This window comes from Saccopteryx leptura, chromosome 3, assembly GCF_036850995.1.
Source record: "Saccopteryx leptura isolate mSacLep1 chromosome 3, mSacLep1_pri_phased_curated, whole genome shotgun sequence".
Lineage (NCBI taxonomy): Eukaryota > Metazoa > Chordata > Mammalia > Chiroptera > Emballonuridae > Saccopteryx > Saccopteryx leptura.
The window spans coordinates 328,422,458-328,439,974 of record NC_089505.1 but is presented as its reverse complement, the minus strand read 5'-3'; positions in this window follow the sequence as shown (position 1 = coordinate 328,439,974).

Sequence of the window (17,517 nt, the reverse complement as noted above, 5' to 3'; positions counted from 1 at the left end):
AGTAATCAAAAAACCTTCAACAAACAAAAGTACTGGACTGGATGGCTTCTCGGGTGAATTTACCAAACATTTAAAGATAACTAGTATTGATCTTTCACAAACTATATCAAAATAACAAGAAGATAAGAGTCTTCTAAACTTATTTTACAAGGCCAGCTTTATCCTAATTTCAAAGCCAGATAAAGACACTACAAAGAAAGATATTATAGGCCAATGTCCCTAATAAACATAGAGGCTAAATCCTTAACAAAATATTAGCAAACTGAATCTAACAATACATTTAAAAAATCATACAGCATGATCAAGTGGAATTTATTCCTGAAGTGAAATATTGGAACAATATTTGCAAATCAATTACCATGATACATTACGTAAACAAAATGAAGGATAAAAATCATATGTTCATATCAATAAATGAAGAAAAATCTTTGGATAAAATTTTTATGATAAACATTCTCAGCAAAGTGAGACTAAAAGAATAGATATGAAAATAATAAAGGCCATATTTCACAATCCCACAGCTAAAATCATACTCACAGGGAAAAAAACTAAAAACATCAGGAGAAGGACAGGGATGTTCACTTTCATGACTATTATTCAAAATAGTACTAAAACTCCTAACTACAGCAAGCAAACAAGAAAAAAAATAAAAGATGTGCAAATTAGAAAGAAAGAAATAAAATTAATATTATTTGCAGCTGTGGATAACAAGAATCCTAAATATTACAACAACAACAACAAAATATGAGAACTGATAAATAAATTTAGTGAAGTAGCAGAATACAAACTGAATTTTCAAAAATCTGTTGCATTTTTACACTCCAATAATAAACTATCATAAAGTAAAACTGAGAACACAGTCTGATTTACAACTACATCATTAAAAAACCCTGAGAATAAACTTAACTAAGGATGTAAAAGACCTGTACTCAAAAAATTATGAGAATTGAAAAAAGAAATTGATGAAGATACAAATAAAAGGAAGCATATACCATGTTCATGAATAGAAAGGATCAAGTTCATTAAATATTCTGTCTACCCCCAATCTATAGATCTAATGCAATTTCTATCAAAATACCAATGATGTATTTCACCAAAGAACAAATAACCTAAAAATTTATATAAAACACCAAGAGATCTCAAGTAGCCACAGCAATCTTGAGGTAGAAAAACAAATTTTGAGGTATCATGCTACCTGATATCAAACTATATTACAAGCCTATAGTAATTGAAACAGCATGGTACTAGCATAAATGCCAAACAGAGATCATTGTAACAAAATAGAGAGTCCAGAAATAACCCCACACCTATACAGGCAATCAATATATGGCAAAGGAGGCAAGAACAAGCAATGGGGTGAAGAGAGTTTATTCAATAAATAGTGCTGGAAAAATTGGACAGATACATGCAATAAAATAAAGTAAAACATCTTGTTACATCATATAAAAAAATAAAGTCATAATGGATTAAAGACAAACTAGAGACTCAAAACCTTAAAACACCTAGAGGAAAACATATGCAGTTAAATGTGGACATTTTTCTTAGCAATATACTTCTCTGATTTAGCTCCTTGGACAATGAAAATGAAAAATAAACAAATAGAACTGTATCAAATTAAAATTTTTGTACTTCAAAAAAACCCACATAAAAACATTGAAAGACAACTCACTCGATGAAAGAACATATTCACCAATGATTCATCTGATAAGAGGTTAATATCTAAAATCTGGAACTCATACAATACCAAAAAAACAACAATTCAATTAAAAATGGGTAAAAGACCTGAATAGACATTTTTCTATAGAATACATACAGATGGACAATACACACAGGGAAAGATGCTCAACACCACTAATTGTCAAAGAAATGCAAATTAAAACCACAATGAGATATCATCTGACACCTGTCAGAATGGCTATAATCAATAAATCAACAAACAAGTGTTGATGAAAATGTAGAGAAAAGGGAACCCTTCTGCACTGTTGGTGGGAATTTAGAGTGGCACAACAACTATGAAAAACAGTATGGGGGTTTCTCAAAAAAATTAAAAATGAAACTTTTAATGACCCAGTGATTCCACTTCTGGGTATATATATCCTAAGAAACCCAAATGCTAATTTGATAAAATATATGCACATTTCATTGAAGAACTTTTTCACAATAGCCAATGTATAAAGCAACGCAAGTGCCCATTTATAGATGAATTAGTAAAAGAACTGTTGTACATATATACAATAAAATCTTAGTCATAAAAAGAATGAAATGTCAGCATTTGTGACAGCATGACTAGACCTAGAGCATATTGTGATAAGTGAAATAAATTAGTCAGATAGACTGATAAGATTTTACTTATATGTAGAAAATAGATAACAATATAAACAATTAAAACAGAAAATTACTCATAGATATAAAAAACAGACCAGTAGTTGTCAGAGGGGAGGAGGGTTGCAAGACTAGGTAAAAAAGGTGAAGGGAGTGAGAAGTACAGATTGGTAGTTACAAAACAAGCATGGGATGTAAAGTACAGTACAGGAAAATAGTCAATAATATTATAAAAACTATGTAGAGTGATAGGTAGGTGCTAGAAATATCAGGGGGAAACTTAGTAAAGTATATATAATTGTCTAATCACTATGCTGTACACCCAGAACTAATAAAAATTAATGTTGACTGTAAACTGTAAGTGGAAAAAATAAATTTAAAAAAATATCAGTTAGCTAAATTAATTTAAAAATGTGTACATATTTTTTTTGTCTACAAGAGACCCACTTCACTGACCTGTGGTGGCGCAGTGGATAAAGCATCGAACTGGAAATGCTGAGGTCGCCTGTTTGAAACCCTGGGCTTGCCTGGTCAAGGCACATATGGGAGTTGATGCTTCCAGCTCCTCCCCCCCTTCTCTCTCTGTCTCTCCTCTCTCTCTCTCTCTCTCTGTCTCTGTCTCTCCCTTTCCTCTCTAAAATGAATAAATAAATAAATAAAAATTAAAAAAAAAAAGAGACCCACTTCAGCTCAAAAAATACACATGAACTGAAAATACCAGAATGGAAAAAAAATACTGCATACAAATACAAAAGCAAAAATGATGGTTTGCCAATATCTATGTCAGAAAAAATAAACTTTAAAAGAAAAGCTAAACAAAGACAATAAAAGAACATTTCATAATGACAAAGGAATTATCCCACAAGAGGATATAACCTTTGTAAAATTCTACACAACCAACACAGGAGTACCTGAATATATAAAGCTAATTTTAATGCACATAAAGGGAGAAACTAAAATACTACAGTAATTTTAGTTAGGAGTCCTTAACACCACCTTGACATCAGTGGATAGAGATTATCCAGATAGAAAATCAACACAGTGGCCTTAAATGATACATTTGACTCAATCGACTTAATTCTTTTTGGACATTCCATTCAAAACAACAGAAAATGCATTCTTTTGAACTATACATGAAACATTTTTCTGGATACACCATGTATTAGGTCACAAAAAACTCTAGTTTTACAAGATTTAAATCATAAATTTTTCAATCTTTTCAAATCAACATTGTATTAAAGTATAAATTAATTATAAGAAGGAAACTGAAAAAAATGCACAAACATGTTGAGCCTATATAATATGTTACCAAACAATAAATGGTTTAAAAGTGTGATCAGAGAAGAAATCAAAAGATACTTTGAGAAAAATAAAAACTTAACTTCAAATCAGTGGGATACCCACTGTTCTAAGAGTAAAATTTATAGCATTATAGGCCTACCTTAAGAAAAAAAATAACTCAAATGAACAATCTAAGCTTACACCTAAAAGAACTAGAAAAGAAAAAAGAATAACAAAAGCCCAAAGTGAGTAGAAGGTAAAAATTTATTAACATCAGATCAGAAATAAATAAGACCTGACCTGCAGTGGCGCAGTGGATAAAGCATTGACCTGAAATACTGAGGTCATGGATTCAAAACCGTGGCCTTGCCTGGTCAAGGCACATATAGGAGTTGATGCTTCCTGCTCCTCCCCCTCTTGTTTCTCTCTCTTTCTCTCTACTCTCTCTCTAAAAATGAATAAACAAAATAAAAGCAATTAAATAAAATAGAATCTAAAAACAATAGAAAAAACCACAAGAGTTGATTTTTTTAAAAGATAAACATAATTGATAAACTTTTCCAAAGGAACCAGACTCATCAAGAAAAAAAGAGAGAGGGCTCAAATAAATAAAATCAGAAATGAAAGAGAATGACAACGAACACTACAAAAATGCAAAAAATTATAAGAAAATACTACGAATAAATCATATGCCAACAAATTGGAATCGTGGAAGAAATTGATATATGTCTAGAAACACACCAACTTCCAACACTGAAGTGGGAAAGGACAAAGAAATCTAAACAGACTGATAACTGTTAATAAAATTAAATTAGTAATCAAAGAAACTTCCAATAAACAAAAATCATGGATCATACGGCTGGCTTCACAGGTAATTTTACCAAACATTCAAAAAAATTCAATATCTGTTCTTCTCAAACCATATATATCAAAAAAGCTAAAAAGAAGAAAGGATTCTTAACTCATTTTAGCTGGCCAGCATTAGTCTAATATCAAAACTAGACAGAGATACTTCAAAAAATAAAATGTTATCATTTAACCTTGTTGAACATAGATGCAAAAATATATACAAAATGTAGCAAACTGAATTTAGCACAATACATTTAAGAGATTATTCACCATGTTCAAATGGGCTTTCTTCCAGGTATAAGCTTGATTTATATATGCAAATCAATAAATATGATATACCTAATGGATAAGATAATAAATGATAAAAATCTTATGATCATATTAACAGTTGCAGAAAAGCATTTGACAAAATCCACATTCATTTATATTGAAAACTCTCAACAAAGTGGGAATAGAGAGAACATACCATAATAAACATCAAATATGAAAAAAAAAACAAAACCCACAGTTACTGTCATATGCTTATGGTAAAAAGCTAGAAGCTCTTACTTTAGGATCAGGAATGAGACAAAAATTTCCACTTTCATTGCTTTGATTCAACATAGTATTAGAAGTCCTAACCACAGCAATCAGAGAAAAATAAAGTATAAGAGGCATCCAAATTGGAAAGGAAGAAATAAAATTGTCATTATTTGCAGATGACATAATGCTACATATAGAAAACTTTAAAGATTTCATCAAAAACTATTAGAGCAAATAAACAAATTCAGTAAAAAGACAGGATACAAGCCAATATTCAGAAATCTATTATATTTTTATACCCTAATAATGAAAATCAGAAAGAGAAATTAAGAAAGTCCCATTTACAAATATATAAAAACAAAATCAATAAAAAAACAACTAAAAATAAATTTAACTTAGGAGGTAAAAGACCCAGACATATAAAATTATATGACATTAAAGAAAGAATTTGAAGAAGATACAGACAAATGAAAGGATGTAATGTAATCATGGATAAAAAAAAAATCACTTTAGTTCATACTACCTAAAGGAATATATGGACTCAATGCAAATCCTATTAAAATACCAACTGCATTTTTCAAAGAACTAGACAAGTCATACTAAAATATATATGGAACCACAAAACATCCTAAATAGCCAAAGCAATCTTAAGTAAGAACAAAGTGAGAATTATCATCCTAACCTGATATTAAACTGTACTACAAGGCTATAGTAATCAAAACAGAATGGTACTGGCATAAAAACAAACACACAGATCAATACAACAGAACAGTGAGCCCCACAATAAACTTACATCTATATGTTTAATTAATCCAAGACAAAAGAGGTAAGATTATGCAATGTGGTGACAGCAGTCTCTTCAACAATGGTGCTGGAAAAACTGGACCAATATATGCAAAAAAGAAATGAAACTAGTCCACTTTTTTACACCATATACAAAAATAAACTCAAAGTGGATTAAAGACTTAAATGTAAGACTTGAAACTGTGAAACTCTTAGAAGAAAACAAAAGCAGTAAACTCCTTGTTGTCACTGTTATAGTTTTGTATGTCTTCTTGTGCGTAAAAATCGAAAAAAAAAACTTAACAAATGGGATGCTATCAAACTAAAAAGTGCTTGCACATGAAGAAATTCACCAACAAAATCAAAAGTCAACTAAATGAGCGGGAACATCTCATAAAGGATTAATACTCAAAATATATAAAGAATTTAAGAAGTCATACAATTTAATACCAAGAAATCCAATCAATTCTTTCCTTTTCTGAAAATATCTACTCACTCATGCCTAACAACAATAGCTTTGGTAGCCAGTTTTATTTCTGGCTTTGATCTTATTATCCAATTATTACCTTGTCCTACTGTCTAATGGACATTTCTACCTAAGTATTTTGCTATTATCTAAAAACCAATGTGTCTATGAGTAACTTATTACCACCCTCATCCAAGACCTGGCTTTTTTTTCTGATTTCTATTAATGATTTCATGATATTTCTAGGTTCTCAGCATCAAAATGAACAAAGGAAAAATTTGACTTATTCCTCTTTATCTCTTACTGTTAGTCATTTTTGCAGTCTTCTCTGTGTTTTTTTTTTCTGTTTCTTCCCTTTTCTAACTGCTACTTCAGAACCCATCTGACAACTGAGCTTTTAAATTGAACCTTATGAAACTGCCGCTCTTTGGTCAACATGAGCACAAATGACAGTTTCAAGTGGTTCATTCTAATAAAGTAGTTCTTCACATTGCCAGTGGAAATGGAGTTTGAGCGAGAGGAACATCCATCTCTTTCTGTATATGACCTGACTGGGGATCAAACCTGCAACCCCCATGCATCCAGGTGAAATTCTACCCAACTGAGATAACCTGCCAGGGCATGAAATGGTGTTCTTGTATGAAGTCATGAAAAAAATATTTTACAGGACCCATATATGGAGAATTTATGCTTTTGCAGTAAGATTTATTTGGGGTTGAAATAGAAGGCTGCTCAGAGATATTCAATGTATAATTCTGTCTGTCCACAAAGGAAAAAGTCCAGTCTAGTCTTCATCAGGTCCAAGTAAAAGATCAGAGTCCAGAGACTTTGTTCATGGTCCCAGTCCAATTAGTACTTGTCCAGCTAGCATACTCTGTGCTCCTGGTTGTGCCCTAGTTGGCACTATGTTCAGGTTTGGAATCCAGGTGGCTACCAGCAGCTGGCTGGCCTATGTGGGTTTTTTGGATTGCATGACTGTTTGGAAAGACTCATAAAGGAAGAGGGCAAGCTTGTTTCCAAGAAAGAGAGAAAAGCTGAATTTTTGTTCAATCTCTAAATTAAGGGATATTTTATCGCTTCATATTCACTTTGAAATATCCCCTAATTTTTGTGAGCAGTATATTTTTGGGTTTAGAAGGACTGGCTTTTCCTTAAGCCATCCAATCAGTCTCTAAAATTTTACATACTTGCATTGGTTTCTCTCACAAACCAATCAGATCCTTCTTCTAGGCTAGATGGACCAGCCTCTATGGACACCATTCCACTGTGCATGTCTCAAAGTGGAAGCACTGAAGTCCTTCCCAGAAGCAGCTCCCCTTTGTTGCCTCTAGCACCAGACAATGCCTTAAGGAGACTCCTCCCAACCAGCTCTGGATTGAATCCAGAGAGCTGAAGATGCAATGGACTCCTGGAATGTACAAATGAGCCTATGAATGCCATAGGCAAATTAAGTTAAATGGAATGCTGAAACTTCTTACTGTAGTGGGCTTTCCAAGTTTTACTAAATATAATTTCCAAGCCCTTTTGCTCCCTTTCTCCATCAATATCTAGCTACCTACCTACATTAACACTCAGAGCTGTCTACTTGGATTTATGGATAATTAATAAAGTTTAGACTCTGGTCCTTTACAAAAAAGTTTAACCTTGTCTTAACTCTCAATATTTGAAGCATTTTCTGGTACTCTGATGGGCATATAAAGATCTTGGTTTTCCAGTTCAGGTTTTCCTGTGGCTATTGTGGCCATGTATCTTACTAGCTCCCAAAAATCCTATACCCAGATTTCTGGCAGGAAGCCCTGAGAATATATTTTCATGATACTGCTTCAAATATTTTTGCAAGTAGCAATGGAATAAATTTTTAATCAATCAGGGTTTTAGTACCTATACTTTGCTTATTTGCTTCTGCCAGAAAGAAAAGATCATACAGGATGGGCATAAGACTCTATTTGTTTTACCCTCTTCCCTGACACAGTTGGCTAGCTTTTAAGGCACAGGTTAAGGCCCATCTGTTTAATCAAGCTTTTGCTTGATTGACATGGGAGAATCATTCAGGTTAGGGGGTCCCTTATATTATTATCTTCTCTTTGCATGTGCAACCAGAGACTCCTGGTGCTGCAGCCTCCTCCAAGTGATCTAAATGAACAAATGAATAAACAATGTTTTCTGTAGCAATTATATTCATTGCAAAACTCTCTCCTCAAATCCTTTGTGAAACAAGTCAGCTTATAAATTTATACATAAATAATAAATTTAAACATTCTAAATCATAGTTTTAATATATTCTCTTTGCTTTGAAAGTAAGATGTTTTATATTTTAAACAAGCATATCTATTCTCATTACATTGAAAAGATGAGTATAAATTACTTCTTTTTACTTAACTATTTTTAAGTTTTCACTATTCAAACATATACATTATCAGAAAAAATTAGTATAATGAACTTTTCATGTACTCATCATTTAGCTTCAACACTTTGTCAATCATGTTTCATCCATTCCCCCATATTTTTCTTGGAATGGTCTAAAGCACAATAATCTATTTAACCTGTAAATATTTCAGTCTGTATATGTATCTAACTGAATAAAGCATATAAAAATATAGTTCAATGTTATGTTCACACCTAAAAGTTTAATAGCAATTATTCACTTAATTGAAATGCCCAGTCCACATTCAAATTTCCCTGATTATCCTAAAGTTCCACATGCTGCAAATAAAGCCCCTTTTGCTTGTTAACAATTCCCCCTTACCACTCTTTTTGCTATGCAGTTGAATTTTTTAAGCAAGAGTACAGGTGATGCTGTAGATTTTTTATTTTCTCATATCAGGGGGCATATAAAGTCTGGTTATTCTGCTTAGTATTGCTAAAATTAATCAGAGGAATTGTGAATGCCTCCATTTCTCATACTTTGCAAAGAAAACTTGAAGTGCATACATAATGAACTGCACTTGCCCATTCAATAGATTTTTTCAGAACATGAACTTCAGAGCCTGATGCTCAGCACTCAAGGACAATTGAGAAGTCAAAGAAGCCCAACCTAAAGCATTTCCCTTAAGATGTAGACCCTCATAAGTGGAATGAAGAGACAAAAATAAGCATGATATTGAACAAATAATATTGTAAGCCTTAAACACCAGTACAAACAAGTTACCACATGATTAATAGAAAATTTTTATATATGTAATTGGGTGTAAGAATACAAAAATGAAAGAAAGAAATGGTGTTAGGAATACAAAAATGAGAGAAAGAAATCACATAGCAACAGGAGAAATGAATGTTTAAATTTAGGTGTATTTAATTTCAGAAGGTGGTCTCTTAACTGCAATTCTATTTTGACCTTAAAGCCCATTGTGACAGCGTTCCTCTTCTCCAGTAGCCACATTTCTTTCTCTCATTTTGTATTTCAATTTTTTCTGAAGAAGTTCCTCTGGGCTATATTTTCTTTCTTTTTCTTGTGACAGAGACAGAGAGAGATAGAGAGAGGAAGAGATAGGGACAGGCAGGGAGGAAGGGAGGGAGATGAGAAGCATTAATATTTGTTGCATCTCCTTAGCTGTTCATTGATTGCTTTCTCATATGTGCCTTGACTGGCAGGGAGCTACAGCAGAGAGAATGACTCCTTACTCAAGCCAGTGACTTTGGGCTTCAGCCAGCAACCTTTGGGCTCAAGTCAGCCACCATGGGGTCATGTATATGATCCCATGCTCAAGCCAGTGACCCCATGCTCAAGCCGGTGACCTCACGGTTTCAAACCTGGGTCCTCTGTGTACCAGTGTGACGTTTTTTTCCACTGCGCCACTGCCTGGTCAGGCTGGGCTAGATTTTCAAGACTTACCAGCAGAGAAAGAGACATGGTACGTATGTAAAATGACCTAGCTAAAGACCAGTGGGAAAGAAAACAAAGGAGGTTCTGGGGACTGTACTTTAGTAGTTTGTTTCATTAATACCATTTTCTCAGAAACTCTGAACTTGAATATGTACCTACGTAAAAAAAGGAATGCAGCAGGTATCCATAATGACTAGATTTGTTATAGTCAAATGTTCTTGGTGTCAAGATTACATGCTGTGGAGGATGGGCTGAGATATGCCTTCATTTAGAACAGTGGTTTTCAAACTTAGTAAGCTTTTTGTAAGTGGAGAAAAGTAAGATCTTTTCTTTCTGTCAGAAGCAAGTCAGCAAAGTACAGATTCTGGTGTCTGGGAGAAACCCAGGAATCTGTACTTTTTGCAAGCACCCTAAATCCAGGGTCGGGAATCTATGGCTCACAAGCCAGATGTGGCTCTTTTGATGGCCGCATCTGGCTCACAGACAAATATTTAATAAAAAAAATAATAACGTTAAAAATATAAAACATTCTCATGTATTACAATCTATTCACTTCCTACCGCTCATGTTCATGGTTGCGGGTGAGCCAATCACAGCTGTCCTCCGGGACAACACCAAATTTTTATTGGATAATGCATAATGTACACATTTCATTGTGAGGCCAGGATGTAAACTTCCCTCCTTTTAATCAAGTAGTCATCTAGCTAATTGTAGAAACCCCTTTGATGAAGAAGATTACTAAATGAAAAAAAGGTGAGGAGTATCATATTTTTCAGCAGGAATGGACAGAGGAATTCACCTTTGTGGAGAGAGCAGATTCTGCAGTATGTCTAATATGCAATGATAAAATTGCATCCATGAAACAGTCAAATATAAAGCGGCACTTTGACACACGCCATACTACATTTGCATCGAAATATCCAGCAGGGGACAGCAGGAAGAAAGCATATCAAGAGCTACTGTGCAGAGTGCAAGCTAGTCAGCAGCAACTCTGTGTTTGGACCCAACAAGGTGACTGAAATTCAGCTAGCTTTGATGGTGCTTTAGCAATTGTGAGAAATGGAAAGCCATTCACAGATGGGGAGTATGCCAAAACATTCATGCTTGATGTTGCCAATGAGCTTTTTGATGACTTTTCGGATAAAGACAAGATAATCAAATGAATAAAAGACATGCCTCTATTGGCAAGAACTGTTCACAATTGTACCATCATGATGGCAAATCAAGTTGAAGCAACACAAGTGAAGGACATAAATGCAGCACCATTCTTTTCTCTTGCTTTGGATGAGTCAACAGACATAAGCCATTTATCCCAGTTCAGCGTGATTGCAAGGTATGCTGTTGGTGACACACTGTGTGAGGAAAGTCTTGCTGTTTTGCCTATGAAAGACAACAAGAGGGGAGGATTTATTCAAGTCTTTCACTGAGTTTGCTGAAGAAAAATATCTACCGATGGATAAACTTATTTCAGTGTGTACTGATAGTGTTCCGTGCATGGTGGGGAAAAACAGAGGATTCATAACACTTCTTCATGAACATGAAAAGAGACCCATCCTAAGTTTTCACTGCATCCTACATCAGGAGGTGCTTTGTGCTCAGATGTGTGGCAAGCAGCTTGGTGAGGTGATGCCGATGGTCATTCGGGTGGTCAACTTTATTGTTGCCTGAGCTTTAAATGATTGCCAGTTTAAAACACTGCTGGATGAAGTTGGGAATAATTATCCTGGTCTGCTTCTGCACAGCAATGTGCGTTGATTGTCAAGAGGAAAGGTGCTCAGCCATTTCATGGCTTGTCTGAGCAAAATCAGGACTTTTCTTGAAATGAAAAACGTTGAACATCCTGAGTTAGCTAACACTGAGTGACTCCTGAAGTTCTACTATCTCATGGACATGACTGAACATCTGAACCAGCTCAATGTGAAAATGCTGGGCGCTGGAAATACAGTTTTATCTCTTCAACAAGCAGTGTTTGCATTTGAAAACAAGCTGGAACTCTTCATCGCTGACAGTTTACTACACTTTGAAAAACTGGGAGAATTTAAAGATGCATGCACAGCAAGTGATCCTGCTCAACATCTTGATCTCCAGCAGCTAGCAGGTTTCACATCTAATCTTCTGCAGTCATTCAAAGTACGCCTTGGAGAATTTCATGAGCCCACTCATCTTTTTAAGTTCATCACCCATCCACATGAGTGTGCAGTGGACAGCGCCGACCTGAGTTACATTCTCGGTGTTTCCGTCAGAGATTTTGAGCTACAAGCTGCTGACCTGAAGGCCTCAGACATGTTGGTGAATAACTTCAAGTCACTAAATGAAGATTTGGAAAGACTTGCAGGACAGCAAGCAGAGTTGGCGAGCAAACACAAGTGGGGAGAAATGAAAAAACTTCAACCCACAGACCAGCTGATTGTCAAAACTTGGAATGCGCTTCCTGTCACATACCACAGACTGCAGCGTGTGAATATTGCTGTACTGACAATGTTTGGCTCTACGTATGCATGTGAGCAGTCTTTATCACATCTAAAGAACGTTAAGACCAACCTACAATCACGTTTAACGGATGGAAGTTTCAACGCCTGCATGAAGCTTAACCTCTCCATGTATCAACCAGACTACAAAGCCATCAGCAAAACCATGCAGCACCAGAAGTCGCATTAATGGTAAGACGTACTTTATTCATCATTTGTTAGCAACAGCATAACAATGTTATTAAAAAGAATTCAGAGACTTATCGTAATTTAAAAGTGTTGGTCTTACATAAAATGCACACATTTACTTGTATTTAGGATTAAACATATTGTATGGCTCTCATGAAATTACATTTTAAAATATGTGGTGTTCATAGCTCTCTCATCCAAAAAGGTTCCCAACCCCTGCCCTAGATGCTGGTAGTTCAAGAATTACATTTTGAGAAACACTACATGCAGGAATTAATGTCCAGGGTAACAGCAGATTGTATGCTTCAGGGGAACATAGTAATTTTCCAAGCCTCCTTTAGTAATGGTAATAATATTACTATTTATATGCAAGGAGCCATCTAAGCTTTTTCTATGCTTTTTCACATTGAATTCTCACTGTAGGACCCAAAGAGGTACTCTTTGTATTCCCATTTTATAAATGAGGTAACTGAGGCTTAAAGAAGCTAAAAATCAGTCAGTGTTTCTCCTCTCCAACAGCCACATATATTCTCTCAGTGCCACATGGTTTACTGCCACCTTTAGCATAGGATCATATTTTAGTTTACTTGTTTGCAACATTAGAAAAAGAAGACTCTATTAAATTAAAAAAATAACCTGTAAATTCTCAGGTGAATGGTGTAAAATGAATGAAAGGTCTGAGACAAAGATCTCCCCAAACTGCTCCATTTCTGGCTCATCTCCAGCAAATGTGCTGTTCTCCGTTCTACTTGCAACAGGAGAAATGCCTTTTGGGGCTCAGGCATTTCTGTAGGGGCTCAGTAGCTAGTCTGAATTAGAGGGTTTCCAAAGTTAAATTCTCTTTTCTCATACATGATCTAAGGAGATGAAGCTGGGGTTGTAAACTGTGAGTATTGTAAGAAATAAAATACAATTTTATGTTTTAATGTGAAAACTGTAAATATTTTAGAAATAAAATAGAATTTTGTATTTTCATGGTGTCTGTAAAATACTTTACGGTATCCAATTATTTACTTACATACATACAAATTCCTTTAAAATTTATTCTATCTTTTCCTTGGGTGGAAACTACAAGGAGGAAGAGGAATTGTGAACCTTTGCAAACATCTCAGTTTCAAATAAGTATTTAATAAGACTTTCTGTAATGCCATTGGGAGTTGTAGGGAGAAGTTTAATCACTCATAATAACTTCAACCCATAATTGGTTTTAAAATGTACCTTCGATAAAGATAATAAAGGTTTTATTATTTTCTTTTAATTTATTAATTTTAGTGAGAAAGGATGGGAGAGAGAGAGAGAGAGACAGGAACATCGATCTGTTCCTGTATGAGCTCTGACTAGGGATCAAACCGGCAACCTCTATGCTTCTAGACCTGCCCTAATCAACTGAGCTATTCAGCCAGAGCCTGATAAAGAAATAGGGGGGAAAACAATATAAAAACTGGCTTTGTTGCTTGGCTTCACTGAAATGTTTATCAGATTTACTTAAAGCAAATCATTATATATTTATCATTTATTCTTTATATCTAGTGAAATGCATAAGAGTTTGGGAAAGTCATTGGTTTAAAAAATGAATTGGATTTGCTTTTTATATATAGCAAGAAGATGCCCTTAAACTTCCAGATTTTTCCCCCCACCCTCATATAGAGAAATACAGCATAACTACAAAACAGCATGTCTGAGTCTCTATTTTCTCTGGATAGTAGTAGCAGAAACACAGTGTTCATTTAAATTAAACCCGTTCCTTGGATAATAACAAAGTAATTAAAGAAACCACTAAGGAATAAGAGTCAATTTATTTGAATCCTGTTCATAAAAACTGCAGCAAGAGCCTGGAGGTACAAAATTATGTAGCTAAAATGGCAGATTGATGATTTTAAAAAACTTCTGCTTAGGATGCATCTTGATATTAATTCAAATGAGTGTCTTAATCTGAAAATAATACAAGACACAAAGTTTTTAAATTTTTTATTTTTCTTAAGAGAAATAAAACTTTTTTTTGTTGTTGCTGGTTTTTTGTTTGTTTGTTTTAAGCCCTGACCAGAGAGTGAAACTGCAGCCGTAGTATATCTGGGTGCCACTCCAACCCAGATGCTTGATCAGGGCCAAGAGAAATGAAATTCTAGTAAAATACCTAGATAAGAAATGATCACATAGCTTGAAGTCCACTTAAACTCTAGTGATACCTTACATCAGAACATTATGATTTACTCACATTTTTTACATTCCCTTTGAAATAGAGGAGCTATTGTCTTTAATGCTTTCAGGAGTTTGAAATTCATATTGTTTTATCCTAGATGATTTTACCTGAATCACAAGGATATATTTTCTGGCATCAACAAGTTTCTTATTTTTGTCAGTAACAAATATCTAAATGGAATTGAAAATGTATTACCTGTTTTCACATTACCATTAGACACCGAAAATAATTTTAAAAGGAAAATACATGAGTAAAATACCTCTTTTATGTTCAGTCAATGCAGCAACAAAATATTAAATCTAGGACTGCAAACAAAATTTCACGATTTCTCTTTGTACATTTTATCAGAATGACTGCTTCTTTGTAAAAAAAAACAACACTCATTGCCACATTTCACTTCTTCCAGAAATATAAGGCCACTTGGGTTATGTCTCTCTATGAAGGAAATGAAGAAAAGCAGATACATTAGAGAGTCTATTGACTGAAAGATGAGAATCATGTTATCAAAGAACAACTTATAGAAATATATCAATTTTGAGGAATTTAAAATGAACTAACTTTAAAGAAAAAAAATATACTTAAAATATCCAAATTACCCATTAATAAAATGAAAAGCAGAAAACTTAGAAGTATTCCCTTTTATAAAATAATAAAATATATATCTTGGCCCCTTCTTATAACCAGTTAAACAGGAAGAAAGAAACAGGCAGGAAAAAATTATACGTTGAAATAAAGAAAGGAAAAAAAAGAAAGGAAAAAGAAAAAGTAAAAAGAAAGTGAGTGGGTTGGAACAGTGAAACAAAAGAAGAAAGACAATAAGACTCAAGTTGTGAAAAAAGAAATCTAGGAGGAAGAAGAAACTATTATGGGTCAGGAAGAATTTAGTGGGCCAACTACTTTCCAGCTTCCTTCAATCCTGTCTCCTGAATCTCATTTGCCATTCTTCTGTGCAATTGATGGATCTCCTTTGAGACTTTAAACTCTCTCTCTTCTGAGTCTCATGCTTACAGGCTTGCTTGCTCAGAGCCTGTATCTGGCCTCTCCTTCAAGCAAAGTGTAGACAGGAGAAAGATTTTTTAGAGATTTGACATAAGTCTTAACCTATAGAACTTCTTTCTTTTCAGCTGATCTCATGGATTGTTTTTGATATCTTAAATTAGGAATAGGTAAAATATTTATTTTTTAAAAATAAAAATAAACAACAACAACAACAAGAAAAAAGTATTGCCCCAGGTGACATAAAACTCAACTAAGAGCAGGATTTATTATGGTTGCCTGCTTGTTCTCTAATACTTTTATACATTTTGAGGCTTTAAATCTTATAGCTATTATACTAAAAGAAGTTTTATGTTAGAGATTTCTTAATTTTCTGTAAGTAAGTAATGCATATTGATTTATATGTGTTTATGAGAAAGGGCTTATATTTTAAATGGCCATTGTTCTTGTCATTTCTGGTTCATCATCCTAAGACTGCTTTGTTTTTATGAATCCTGGGAGAGTGGCTACATCAATCATGGACCATAGTGTTTCCTAGTTTGTTTATTGTTTCTTTAGAAAATATTGAACAACCACCTATCTTTTAAAAGATTTTGATGAAACAACATTAAACCAAGCAGATATGCCAACATTCTCTTGTTGTTACAAAAGAAAGTTGCAGAACTAGGTTTACCAACCTTTAAAATGTCAGCTGAGAAAGTCAAGAGCCATATTTTCAAGACTAATATGGAGAAATCCCAGAGCCTTCAAAAGGGGTTCTTGAGCAATTAAACAATGCCCATAAAATAATTTTTCTGAATCACATGTCAATCAATGATAATTTAATCAAATTTAACTAGGTTCAATGAATTGCACTAGATTTTGGGGACTTAAAATTGAATTTAAGCATAATCTTTACTATGAATGATCTTATAATCAAGTGAAGAATTAATTAAAAACTTATTTTAATTCTTCTAACTTATTGTCCTTTATTTTTTTTTAAATGTTTGTTACATTCTAACTCAGATTTGTCTCTACAACCTAATTTGGTCAATATCAACTTTTACTTCAGTAACTGGCCATCCTGCCCTCTAGTCAGTCTGAATTTAGAACTTTATTAAATTATTCTTGGTGTAATAGCTAATAGCAAATATTCCACAGTATGTGGACAAGCTAGTACACTGATTTTGCTTCTTATTATTCTGCATGGTGTGGATATACAGTCTCTGGCACAGTGATTAAGGACAGGAGTGATTATCATAATTGCTACAGAAAAGAGGGAACCTTAACAAGAGCAAGCAATCTACATGCCATACAAGTATGTTGTGTTTGAATCACTATTCTTGATAAAGCATGTTAGCATAATGATTCACATACCATATGTTAGAGGTTAATATATGACAAGTTAAGAGGGTAATTTCTAGCTCTGCCAATCTATTACCAGTGTAATCTTGGACACTTTATTTCAACCAGTTTCTTCATCTATAAAATAGATATGATATTTAAAGTCAAGCAGGTTAATGCCAGTAAAGATTTATTACGTACCACAGAGTAAGCATTATGAATATTATTTTTCCCCCCATTCTCCAATTCTTGTTGCTCTTACCTGGCCTAACCTAGGGTGGGTGATCATCAATTG